Consider the following 13468-nt stretch of genomic DNA (forward strand, 5'->3'; position numbering starts at 1 on the left):
CATCTCTGGAGTCAACCTAGTGAACCTTCTCTGCATTGCCTCAAATGCAAGCACATCTTCCTTAAACATGGAGACCAAAACTCAGTGCAGTGCTCTAGGAGTGGTCTAACCAATGTCTGACAAATCAGCATCAAAACTTCCCTACCTTGTACCCCTCGCAATAAAGGCCTAGAATCCCATTTGCCTGCCTAATTACATCCTAGTCTAAAGTGAGATTCCCTTCAACATCCTGCCCTATAGTGATCTCTCAATTACCTCATTGCAACATTTAGATTATCACCCCACAATGAGACTCCTAGGAATTGAATCCCTGTTATGGTGGTTTTTGGAAGAGATATTCGAGGGACCGTTCTGTTCTCTCAGCTGCATGCAAAAACCCTGAAGAGGTGCAGCTTTCCTCTGCCAATATTCATTCCCTCATTAGCGTCACTGAAATGGTCACTGGTTTCTCTGGCCATCTCCTCACTGCTGGTTGTGGGATCTTGGCCACATGCAAATGGGCAGTGAGGCATCCAATGCTGTTGTAGTGAAGTTACTTCAACAGTTATCAAACAGCTGCAGAAATCTAAAAGTAGAAAATACTGGAAATTCTCAGCAGACTGGGCTACATCTGTGCAACGAAAACTACTTAACAATTTAGGTCAATATCTTTTGATCAGAAGTCTGATGAAAGGTCATCAAATTGAAACTAACTCTCGTTTCTTTCCCCACGGGCACTTCCTGACCTGCCAAGTATTTCCAGCATTATCACTTCAAAAGTACTCCACTGACTGTGAAGTTTGTTGAGTAGCCCACTGCTCACAAGAGTGCAAGCCTTTTACTGAATTTAACTTTAAATGCAGTTTACACACAGAGTGGTTGGAATTCTCATCTTTGGGGCCAGGATAAAATCTGTGAGGCTTCACATTTTCAAACTATTCTAAACTACCTGCAAGGCCCAGCAAGCTCCATGTTAACCAAGAGTCTCACCTCATTAACATCCGTGGTTAAGAGCAGCTATTCAAAGCCATACAAACGGTGCGAGGCAGTGCAGTTAAAACGGCAAGCAAGTTCCAATTTCTTTCAAAGGGAACAGGAAAAATCTCTAAGCAGCGACTTGCAACCGTTGGCAAGTGGATCCAGAGTCGCTTCACTAAGATATTTGCATGTTAACAAGGCGCCGACCGTTGATTAAAGGGCAGAGTTGGCCGGAAATCAGTCTCTTATCAGGAAAACACAAGATAAGACTTTACTGAACCAGTACAAGTGGCATGTTTGAAACTGATGCCTATCGCCTACAGAGAGGGGTAAAGACGAGTGACCTCTGCCCAATGCAAGAGGATGTGTAGGTTACAGGTAAACACTTAAAACTGCCATTTCTTCCAGTTACCACAGAAGTATTGGGGAGGGGCAACCACCTGTACACCAAACGGACAGCTTGTCAAGAGCTTTGTGTTCCAGTAAAGCACTGCAAGAGCTTTTCCACAGATCAAGTTCTGAATGATACACAGCGCACAGAATCCTGGTGAAAACTCATTGAACTGAAACATTAACACTGAGCTCGCTAATCTGTTGCGATCCCACAGGGAACTGCCAGCAGATAACTGGGCTATTCCCTCCACAGACTCACCCTTCTCCTGCTGGGTAACCTGCCCCTGAGATGGGTCTGGAATCTGAGATGGGTCTGGAGTCACGTAGAAGCCAGACCAGGGAAGGATTTGATCGATAAGAGGGTTAAGGGTTACGAGGAGAGGCAGGAGAACGGGATTAAAAAAAATAAAATCAGCCATGATTGAATGGCAGAACTGAATCGATGGGCCGAATGGCCTAATTCTGCTCCTATATCTTATGGATTTCCTCACCTAAAGGACATCAGAGAAGTAGATGTATCCTTACAATAATCTGGCAAGCTTTCGTGCTCATTATCACCAATTCCAAATTATAAACTGAGTTTAAATTCCACAGTTGCTGCCGTGAGATTTGAACTTGTGTCTCTGGATTGTTAGCCCATGTCTTTGAGTAACTAAACTGCTGGGGGAACTCAGCGGGTCGAGCAGCATCTGTGGAAGGAAAGGAATGGGTCAAAACCCTGCATCAGGACTCGTGTTGCTCCAAATCCCAGCACCTGCAGCAACATTTGTCTCCACTGAAGTCTAGGTCACCACAAAATGATGAAATGGAGAGCTGCAGTGCCTCTATCCTTTCCCTCTCTATTAAGAGGGGAGTGGGTCAGCCCGAGGGGGCTGCCTTTTTACCACTTCTCTGAGCTGCGAAACCAAACAAGTGCTGATGCTGGACGTCGGAAATAAAATCAAAGTTGCTGGAAACACCCGGCAGGTCAGTCAGAATGGGTGGAGAGAGGAACGGTCAGCGTTTCAGGTCTAGGGCCCTTCTTCCATCACTCTGTCACTTCCCCGAGGTGGCCAATACCTCAAGCATGGGCTCGGACAGTGAGATGTGTCAGTTTGAGTAACAAGGAAGGGGACCACAGCCCAGCGGGATTCTAACTTGCATGGCAGATGTCACAGGATAGTAGCAGGGAGGGGAATTATGGCATTTCTACCTTTCTACCTTTGTGATCTGAGATTAATGCAGCAAAGGCTTATCCCTGTTTACCTCTACAATTAAAAACAACTCCCATTGTCCCCCAATCCAAAAACGATACCTGCTCTTTTACCAGGTTGCTGTATTATTATTGTCACTCGTAGCAAGGTACAGTGAAAAACTTGTCTTGCATACCGATCGTACAGATCAGTCCACTACATGGTGCATTGAGGCAGTACAGGGTAACAACAATATCAGAATACAGAGTAAAGTGTCACAGCTACAGGGAAGTGCATTGCAGGTAAACAATAAGGTGCAAGATCATAACACAGTAGATTGTGAGGTCAACAGTCCATCTCTTCATATAAAACCATTCAATAGTTTTATCAGAGTGGGATAGAAGCTGTCCTTGAGCCTGGTGGTACGTGCCCTCAGACTCCTGTATCTTCTGCCTGATGGGAGAGGGGAGGAGAGAGAATGACCTGGGTGCGTGGGGTCTTTGATTATGCTGGCTGATTCACCAAGGCAACAGGAGGTATTACATTTTATTATTGCATTATTTATTGACTTTTTTCTTAAAAGATGCATCCATCTCCACCCCTTCGCACTCCAATAACCTGCTCATGCAATGATATTTCTAACCTCTCTCACTATGATAAACTTAAGAGTGGCAATAACACCTTCCCAATCAGAGAAAATTGTTCCCCATACTCCAGCTAACACCCTAAAGACAGTTTAACCAAACCTTAAAACTAATCTTCCTTCAGCCACTGGAAACGGCACTAATGACAACACTATAGCTCACTGTTCCAATCAGTTGCAGGCCAGATATAGGCATAATGCCCTACAGAACTGAATCTACTAACATCTACTCTCCAGTCCCACGTAGAACAGTCACAAGACAGAAGCAATAAACTCTTGCCAAAGTACTTCTCTTGTAACACTCAGTCCTTTCAAGAGGAGAGATTGACTGAAAAATAAGCTTACCCATGAGGGAATTGTTAATTTTATTCCAACGGCAGAAATGATAGGCTATACAAGGGCAAAAAACAACTCAGGGGCATCTGCTCTCTTGCTATTGTTCCCTTCATGTACAATGTAAAAAGTATTAAATTATTCTTCTGTCACTTACACTGCGGTACATAAATTTTTTGGAACACTTATAAGATTGTAATACCTGGGCAGGATTTCAACTGTGATCCAAACAATTATCTCCTGGTACATACCCTTTGGCACAAGGGCAAGATTAAAGTTTATTGAAGAGAGAAGATAATCTCCAGTAACAATTTTATTAAGGAAGAGATCGTCTCTTCAGATTCCAGTTCAGTATAGAGCTCTGAATAGATTTTCAGCCGGAGTGCCTTGCTTTGGAATGCCGGTGGCAGGACTCCAGATGCAAGGGAGAGGCTCTGGTGTTACCCAAGACCCAGCACTATGGTTTCTATACTGTTGATGCTACTTTGTGCATGGTTTTGATTTGTTTTTATTGAGATAGAGATGAACTTGCTCAGAGTACCCCAGAGCTACGCTAACCGGAAGATCTCACCGCATTTAAAGAGCTAGCTGATCTCAGGGGTCATCATAATGACACTGGGGCTCAAAGAGTTAAATATGTGCATCCATTCCCTCTAAGATAGATTGACGAGCAATTTTTATTTTTAATTTTTTCTTAGGGTTTGGGCATTCCTGATAAGAACAACATTTGTTGCTCGTCACTAATTGCTCCTTGAATGGAGGGATTTGCCAGACTATTTCGAGTCAGGTTCAATTATTTTTGTGGGTGTCTGGTCATATCTTGGCCAGACTGGGCAAGGACGTCAGATTTCTTTCCCTGAAGGCAATACTGAACCAAATGTGCTCTTATGGGAATGTGCTGGTTTTACAGTCATCATTACTCAAAGTAGCTGTTTTGTTTTGAAAAATTCACGATCATTACCTTAATTTAAGTTTCACAACTGTCCCGGTGCGATTTGAACTTGGGTCTGTGTTGTTATGCCAATAGCTCAACCGCAACACCACCACTACCATGGCCAATGGGAGTGCTGGAAGACAATCAAAGGCTTTGACAGAGGGGAACTGTTTGGGACGCAAGGGGGAGCAGAGTGGTGCAGCTTGTGGAGCTGCTGCCATACAGCTCCAGCAACGCAGGTTCGAACCTTGCTTCCGCCACTGTCTATGTGGAGCTTGCATGTTCTCCGTGACTGTGTGCGCGTGCGCCACATCCCCAAGACGTTTGGGTCCGTAGGTTAAATAGCCGCTGTGAATTGACTAGTGTGTAGGTGGGTGGTAAAGTTTAGAAGGGAGCGGGGAATTGAGGGCAATGTGGGGAGTATAAAATGGGATTAATGCAAATGGGTGCTTGATGGTTGGCACGGATTCAGCGGGCTGAAGGGCCTGTTCCCATGTTCTATGACTTTCCAGGAGTAGTATTGAGCTCGGTCTCCATTAGCTTTCCTCAAAAGTTTAAATGCATGCAGAACAAGACTAAGGTGCACGTGTGAGACACGAGAGACTGCAGATGCTAGAATCTGGAGCGACTAGCTGCTGGAGGAACACAGCAGGACGAGCAGCATCTGTGGGGGAGGAAAAGGAACCGTTGGCGCTTCAGATCGAAACCCTGCATCAGGACCGACAATTGATCAACACAGTGGGGGGAAAAAAATCGAGCACTTTGGGTCAGGAGATTGATGCGAGCTCCCCCACTGTCTCAGCAACCATACAAAAGGATTTTCATTCAGGCAGGTCGAATGCGACAACTAAGGAAGCGATGCTGCCCAATTCTCCAACTTCTCCGAGGAGGCAATTTCCAAGGAACGCCATCACTGGACTTGAAATGGAAACCTGGTTTAGTCTAATTTTATTCTTTCAGTGCTTTAGTTTTGCCTTAAGAATTGAGCTACAGGATTGTTAATTAACATAGCCAGATAGCTTTATTCCTTAATCCTAAATCCTGAGCACAAGAAAAGTCTAAGTATTTAAGACAGCAATACCTATTGCTCTTAAAGAATAGCATGGTGGCAGCTCAGCAAGAGATTAACTTCCGAAATTCAGCTGAAATGATCCAGGTCGACTCAAATGTGCATATTTCCTGGCCATCAACCAAGCTGACAGACAATCATTTCTCCCCTTCAAAATAATACCTCCATGAAATTGTATTCTGAACTCAGTGATGGTGGAAATCTCTCTTGCTTTTCTACAGTTGACAACCCCCTATTTCACAGCTCAGGAGACATGACAGATTAATATTCAAGGGAATAGGGAGAGAAAGGAGGGGAAAGTGTGTGGCTAAGAGAGGAGTGAGGAGGGGAGTGCGAGGGGGTATTGATAGAGGAGAGGGAGAGGGGGAGATGCTCTCTTTCCTTTTTTTACACTCAAGTTTTAGAGAATTGGCAATATTTGTACTTTCAGAGATGCCCCGAGTCCCAAATGACTACATGTGCAATCTTGTGGCATTTCTATGTTTCAACAGTTTCTGCCAAGTCCCACATGGCCACCTGACATGGTTTGAGAGTGCAGAGGCAGACACAGCTAGTTTCTTCCTCTGCACTGACCCATTAGTTCCAATCACAGGACTGCTTTATATATAGCGTGTGGGAAAGAATAGATTATCAGCTAATCGGCTGAAAGGCAACCAGGCTCTCTCTCTCTGATGACCAGACTGCCTCAGCTTTCAGGGGCCGTCTGGTGCCACTCCCCATTATCAAGGCTGCTCACATGTCATCAGAAACTAAATGGGTACCTTGGTGTTAAAATGGTGACTCTCAACTGACTGGAACGTTGCACGGTGCCGAGGGACACACCGACGCTCGGTGCAGCCACTGCAAAGGTTCAGTGGGGAAAGACCACAGTCTAGGGTTCTGCTGCCATTGGACACTGAGAGTCTGGGCCTGTGTAACAGCCTCTCAAACACTTCACTGATGCATTGTTTAAAAAGGAAATACGAGGGTGCTGTCACATTGTAAGAGAATGTATTGAATTGGTGGAACAATGAACTTAGAGAAAGACATGTCCCAGATGTATCTACTATACTGCATATATTTTGAATTGTGTACACTTTTAGGAACTAAACTCGTCCAAAACAAAGCAGTTTGGGTTTATCCCATTGCCGGACCAGAGCACCTCGAAAGCCCTCTCTGTCCATCACTGAATCTAGACACAAGAGACCACAGATGCTGAAACCTGGAGCAACAAACAATCTGCCAGGGGAACTCAGCGGGTCGAGCAGCATCCGTGGGGGAGGAAGAGGAATTGTCGATGTTTCGGGTTGAAACCCTGCATCAGGACCCAGTGCATCATGGTGACCTCAAACACCGACCAGGTCCAACTGTTGGGGTGGATGCAAGAGATCCCGCGATTAATAGTCAATGCAGAACGGGGAGCTTTTCCCTCATTGACATCAAGCTTAGATTTCTCAACAGTAGTTTGACCTACATTACGAACATGTAAAGTGTTGAATTATTTTGTTAAGAAAAGTTCTGGTACCTAAATGTACTACTTTCTGGTTTGGTTCTAACAGTATTTTTTTTAAAAATGTCTCCTTGCCGTTCAAGTCACTTTCCAATTCAAGTTCCAAAGCATTTGGCTTCCTCACCAAACTATTATTTTCTGGTTCTACCACCAACCACCCCACCCCCCGCACCCAGAATCTCCCCCTGTCCTCTCAGCAACCTTGGTTAACCAACAACCTGCTCATGGACAAACAAAAAACAGAAAATGCTTGAAATACTCAGGTCAGGTCGCATCTATGGGAAGAGAAACAGATTTTAGATTTCCGGCGTCTGCAGGTTTTATTTCTGTGATGAGCTGCTCACGGGAACCTTGCCCCCAACCCACTCTCTGTCTCCTTTATAGATGAAATCTAGCAGATCGATGTGTTCACACCAGGCCACCCCACCCCCATGACATTGTTGCAGAGCCTCTGGAACCTTCAGTCACATGCGGAAGGATAACACAGGAAGGAAGGTAAGCCAGTCAACTAGCAGCAAACCTCCTATGGTGTCAAATATTTGGCCAGATCTTGTTCCTTGTGCATTTATGAAAACCATATGAAATGCGATATCAAGTAAAGAATTGTTGTAAGAACACCTTCTGTAGCTCGACTTGTTGTCCCCATGAAGACAAAAGCTTCATGAAGATGTCCTTTACATAAATCCTGGCTTGCCAATAGACCACTGAACTAGGATCTGCCCACAAAGCACCTCTAGACCAGAATGCCCAGGTGCAGTAGAGATGGCAAGCTGATCAGAATCAGATTTATTATCACTGACGTAGATGATGTGAAATTTGTTGTTTTGTGGCAGCAGTACAGTGCAAAGACATAAAATTACTATAAATTACAAAAATAAATAAATAGCGCAAAAACGAAAGGAATTACGAGGTAGTGTTCATGGCTTCAAGGACCATTCAAAAATCTGACGGCAGAGGGGAAGAAGCTGTTCCTGAATCATTGAGTGTGGGTCTTCAGGCTCCTGTACCTCCTCCCCGATGGTAGTAACGAGAAGAGGGCATGCCCCAGATGGTGAGGATCCTTAATGATGGATGCCGCCTTCTTGAGGAACCACCTCTTGAAGATGCCCTTGATGGTGGGGAGGTTTGTGCCCATGATGGAGCTGGCTGAGTCTACAACCCTCTGCAGCCTCTTGCAATCCTGTGAATTGGGCCTCCATACCAGGCAGTGATGCAACCAGTCAGAATGCTCTCTACTGAAACTTGTAGTCTTTGGTGACGTACCAAGTCATCCTGAAAAACTGGAAGTTCTTTTTAATTGGTGGATATAATTTTGAGAAGATGGATTCAGAGTATTTCTAGTTGAACTTCCACCCATGCTTACCAACCAGAATCACAAGTAATGCACAGGTAGTCACAAAGCTGTGGCTAGCAGTGGCCCAGCAAGAGTTGATACTATTGGGGCAGGAAGGCAGAATATTGAGAAGTACAGATAATACTTCCTATCTGGCTGTTCCAAGATATCATATTGCCCAATACATTTCTTGGCATTTGCTAAGAGTGTGAAAATCACACAACCCACAAGGCTGCCTCTTTTCTAGTTTGCAAAACTTGCTAGTTTTCTGAGCATTTAGCTGGCTAAGGACTGAGCAGTTTCCAAAAATACCAGCTGGAACAAATCATCGGAGAAATAAGAGTCTCCCAGTTGTGACACAGAAATAGGAACAAAGCATTCACCCGCGGGTCAGTTCCACTTTTCAGTTATGTGGAGTGTCAGCAACCCTAACTCGAATTACCTGCCCTCGCTCAATATTCTTCAATGTCCCTTTCCAACAAAAGAAATCTAACCATTTTCAAAGCTCCAACATTGGTTAACAGGTCCCAGATTTCTACTCCCTCTCCTCATGGGCTGCCAATTTTAAGACCATAAATTTCTCTGAAAGCCCAACTCTAAAGATCCATTCCTCAATGACAAGAGATTTTTAAATATCGTTCCAGAAGATGGCGGAGGTACCCCCAGGGACGCTAGTGCCAATCAGGAGAACGGAGAGCAGCTTGCAACATCCCTCAGAGTCAAGAGAAAGGAAAAGATGTCTCCAGTTGGGAGATAAGCCATAAGCAAGAGCTCAGGGGACTAGAAGAAAGTCAGGAATTAAATTAGATATCTTCATTACATCAGGTATTCCTTCAAGTCACATTAGTTGTGGATGTTATCAATATTGAGTGTGCGGGGGGGGGGGGGGGGGGGGGTAGAAGAAAAATGACTTTATTTGCCTTTTGTGAGCGATATCACCACACAGTGAAATAGTTTCCAACGATCATTGCTTCTAATGTAATGATGAGCTTTTGTCCCCCCAGAACAATGTTATTGAAAGACTTAACCAGAAATGGTCCCACTGTGTCTATAATGTCATTATCACACAATGACCAAGAGAACATTTTCATATTTCCTTACAGCATGGAAGGAGGCCACTTGGCCCATCAAGTCCCTCCCTGAGAGGCAAGGGGGCAGGGGTATGAATACAAGGAAGAGGATTTTAAGATCGATTGTTGCTCCACCAAGTGCCACTGCAGACAAGACACCATGATTGGACAGTGTTGGTCGGGGTACCAGCAGCAAAGTTGCAGATGCCACCAAGTTGACAAAGGGTGCAGGGTGAGGGGGGAGCGAGAAGAGCACAGCTCGAGCTTTCTCGTGATCGGAGTGGCTTCACGGCCGTAAAACGACCTGTGTTTATTGGAAATGCAGGAAGTGTGGCCGTCAACTCGAGCAGAAACAGGTCCCAAAAGCGGCAGTGTGACCACGATCAACCTATTTGTTTTCAGTGACGTGTCGCTGGACTAACTACTGACCACTGCTGGGCTAATTACAAACTACATAAGGGGAGAATCATAGCCTGACCGAGCACAGAATCAAGCCATTTGGTCTAGCCTGTGGTCCTTGCACCAACCTGGGGGCAAACCGGGGCTTGGTCTGATGCCTTAGATAAGGGTGACCGTAGTATTTCTGGTCAAAAGGACATTTTATTCACTCTTGCTAGAAACTGGCACTGCCAGACTCCCCAGAAGCAGCATGACAATAAGCTGCAGACACATTATTTTGCAGATATCACATACCATAGAGTAATACAGCATGGAAACAGGCCCTTCAGCCCAACTTATCCATGCCAACCATGGTGCCCACCAAGCTAGTCCCATTTCCCTGTGTTTGATCCATATCCCTCTCCTCCTTTCCATGTATTTCTCCAAATGTCTTTTAAATGTCACTATTGTACCTGCCTCAACCCCCTCCTCTGGCAACTCATTCCATAAACGATCGCCCTCTGCCTGAAGTTGCCCCTTAGGTCACTTTTAAATCTTTCACCTCTCACTTTAAACCTATTTGCTTGTAGTTTTTAGTTCCTCTTCCCTATCTATGCTCATCATGATTTTACGCACCTCGATAAGGTCACCCCTCAATCTCCTACATTCCAAGAAACAAAGTCCCAGCCTGCCCAACCTCTCCTCATAACTCAGGCTTTCGAGTCCTGGCAGCAACCCTTCCCTGCACCCTTTCCAGTTTAATATCTTTCCTATAACAAGGCAACCAAAATTCTACACAACAGTGTACCGACATTAGCTCTTGCTGGAAATGAGAGGTGCCCTTCCTTCAATGTCCTGCCAGTCCGTCGCCACAGGCAACAGCTCTTGCAGCTTGAAACCCAACATCCCGCCATCTCTCATGCCCGTTGTACTTACAGACCAAGGGGTGGTGACTGCAGAGCAAAGACAACTCAGCCGAGAGTGACGGCCAACTGCCACACAAAACCCGATGCGGATCACTGCCACGCTGACCAAGGTTTACACTGGGCACCCAGTTCAGTGCGCAGCAGGATTCACAGCGGCCTGCTCCGTATTGCAGGACATGCCATGGTCTGGGATCAGCTCATGCCGACAGTTATTGGGCAACCAATGCTGGGAAGGAGCCAACAGTGGCAAGCTTGACACAATCCTGCCAAGCTGGATGTGAACAACGTGGAGTGCATCATCAGTAACTACCATCCCCAATGTCCATTCACCAACAGTGCCCACTCTTGCCTTGCCCATGACAGGTCAACAGTGCCCACTTCAACACAAATTCCAATAAGCATTAAGTTAGGTGATCACATTGAAACATCAACTAATCAACCTCAAGTGTTCTTTGGTGCCCATCTTTTGTGTGCCTTGACGCAGTGTTCAATTCCATTCATAACCCCTCAGGATCTTGGGGTCCACATCTATAGATCCCTCAAGTTTGCCGTGCAGGTTGATAGGGTTGTTTAGAAGGCATACGGTGTGTTGGTATGGTTAGTCAGGGTATTGAGTTCAAGAGATGCCAGGTAATGTTGCAAATCTATCAAACTCTGGTTAGACCACACTTGTAGAGTATCGTGTTCAGTTCTGGTTGCCTCATTATAGGAAGGATGAGGAAGCTTTACAGAGGGTGCAGAGGAGATTTACCAGGATGCTGCCTGGACCGGAGAGCATGTCTCATGAGGATAGGTTGAGCAAGCTAGGGCTTTTCTCTTTGGAGAGGAGGAAGATGAGAGGTGACTTGATAGAGGTGTACAAGATGATAAGAGGCATAGATCGAGTGGACAGTCAGAGACTTTTTCCCAGGGCAAAAATGACTCACGCAAGGGGGCATAATTTTAAGGTGACTGGAGGAAGGTATAAGGGGGATGTCAGGGGTAAGTTTTTTTTATACAGAGAGTGGTAGGTGTGTGGAACGCACTGCTGGCAGAGGTGGTGGAGGCAGATACATTGGGGACATTTAGGAGACTCTTAGATAGACACACGAATGATACAAAAATGGAGGGCTTTGTGGGAGGGAAGGGTTAAATAGATCTTAGAGCAGGGTAAAATGTTGGCACAACATCGTGGGCCGAAGGGCCTGTACTGTGCTGTAATGTTCTATGTTGTAAATGAAGCAGTCTGTGCCTGCAAGCAGTAAGACTTAGGCATCATTCAGTCATGGGCTGACAAATGGCAGGCAACATTTACACCCAATGTTAGGCAAGAACACAGTAACAGTCTTTCCTTAATCTCCAATGGTACTGCCATCAGAGTCCACCGCCATTAACATCCTGGGGACAGAAACTCAGATGAATTCCGTGGCTACAGAAGCAGGACAGAGGCTGGGTATTCTGCAGTGAGTACCTCATTTCCTGCTACCCCAGAACCTTTGTCCCATCTCTGAGGAACAAGACAGGAGTCTGATGAAATACTCACAACTTGTCTGGATGGCTGCTACCCCCAACATCTCTCAAGAAGCTCGAGGCCTCTGAGACAAAGCAGCCCACTTGATTGGCTGTGATGAGCCACAAAAATCTACCACACTTGCTTGTCCAGGCTGCTCTAAGCATTTCCCAAAATCCACCGCCACAGACAAGGCCAGCAGGTACACGGGGACACCACTACTTGCAGGTTCCCCTCCGAGACACACACCGTCCCTATTTGTAAATATAGTCCCCATTCCCTCATCGTTGCTGGGTCCAAACCCTATAAATCCCTGCCCAACAGCACATTCACCAGAAGGACAGCAGTGGCTGAAGACGGCTCCCCACCACAAATTAGGGATGGATGGGCAATAAATGCTGGCCTTAGTCAGTCACAGTCAAAAAATGACAACTGCGGAACTAAACCAGTGTCCCCAGCAGAGCTGGTAGAAAATCATTGGCTCACAGTGGAGGAGCCTGCAACCCAAAAATGACCGCGTACAGCTCCAGGCCTGGGTATCCCAGCAATGCCCTGCATCTCCCTGTCCCAGGCAGCTGCAGGCAGCAGCGAGGGCCTCAGGACGCTGAGAAATGTGGGAAGGGAAACGCCTACTCCCCCTGAGGATGGTAGGTTCGGGCTTCCCGGAGGTACTTCCAGCTCCCTGGGTAATCCGTCGGGAGGGAAGATCGGTAGATGTGCAGCAATCCACAGCCATGGTGAAGCTGTCAAAGGGCAACAGCGTCTCCCGGCAGGTCTGTCAGAACGCTGCAGCTCCCTGCTCCCGCACTGGGAGGAACGGGCTCCGAATCCCGTGCCCGCACCAACCCAGGTCTCGGGTCTCCCGATGCACCGAGCTCCTCCGCACGGGGCAGCACAGCGGGCTGCCTCGCAGTTCCAACGACCCAGGTTCGATCCTGACCTCGGGTGCTGTCCGTGGGGAGTTTGTACATTCTCCCTGTGACCGTGTGTGTTTCCTCCCACATCCCAAAGACGTACAGGGTGGTAGATTAATTGGCCGCTTTAAATTGCCCCTAGTGTGCAGGCGGGGGGTAGAATCTGGGAGGGGGGCATGAATTGAGGACAATGAAGGGAGAATAAAACGGGAGTGATGTAAGTGGGCGGTTGATGCTCAGCACGGACTCAGCGGGCTGCAGGCCCCGTTTCCAATGCCATGCGACTCCACGAGTTTACCCAGTCATCTGACCAAACCCAAGTTCTTGCCCAGGGCTATTGCAACAGAACCCCTCTCCAAGTGCACTCC

The 13468-nt window shown here is 46.5% G+C and overlaps 1 protein-coding gene across 4 annotated transcripts in view; it reads right to left on the reverse strand.

Moving 5' to 3' along the window:
* large1 (LARGE xylosyl- and glucuronyltransferase 1) overlaps positions 1 to 13468 on the reverse strand; it is a 348327-nt gene that overhangs the window by 232489 nt on the left and 102370 nt on the right. Inside the window, exon 1 of one of the 4 annotated variants that reach the window (XM_052030448.1) lies at positions 970 to 1075. The exons of the other annotated variants lie outside the window; for them this stretch is intronic. The gene's annotated coding sequence lies outside the window, so the exon portion shown is untranslated. Of the gene's footprint in view, positions 1 to 969; positions 1076 to 13468 lie in introns of those variants that run through there. 4 annotated transcript variants of the gene reach the window in all.

This window comes from Pristis pectinata, chromosome 15, assembly GCF_009764475.1.
Source record: "Pristis pectinata isolate sPriPec2 chromosome 15, sPriPec2.1.pri, whole genome shotgun sequence".
NCBI classification, from domain to species: domain Eukaryota; kingdom Metazoa; phylum Chordata; class Chondrichthyes; order Rhinopristiformes; family Pristidae; genus Pristis; species Pristis pectinata.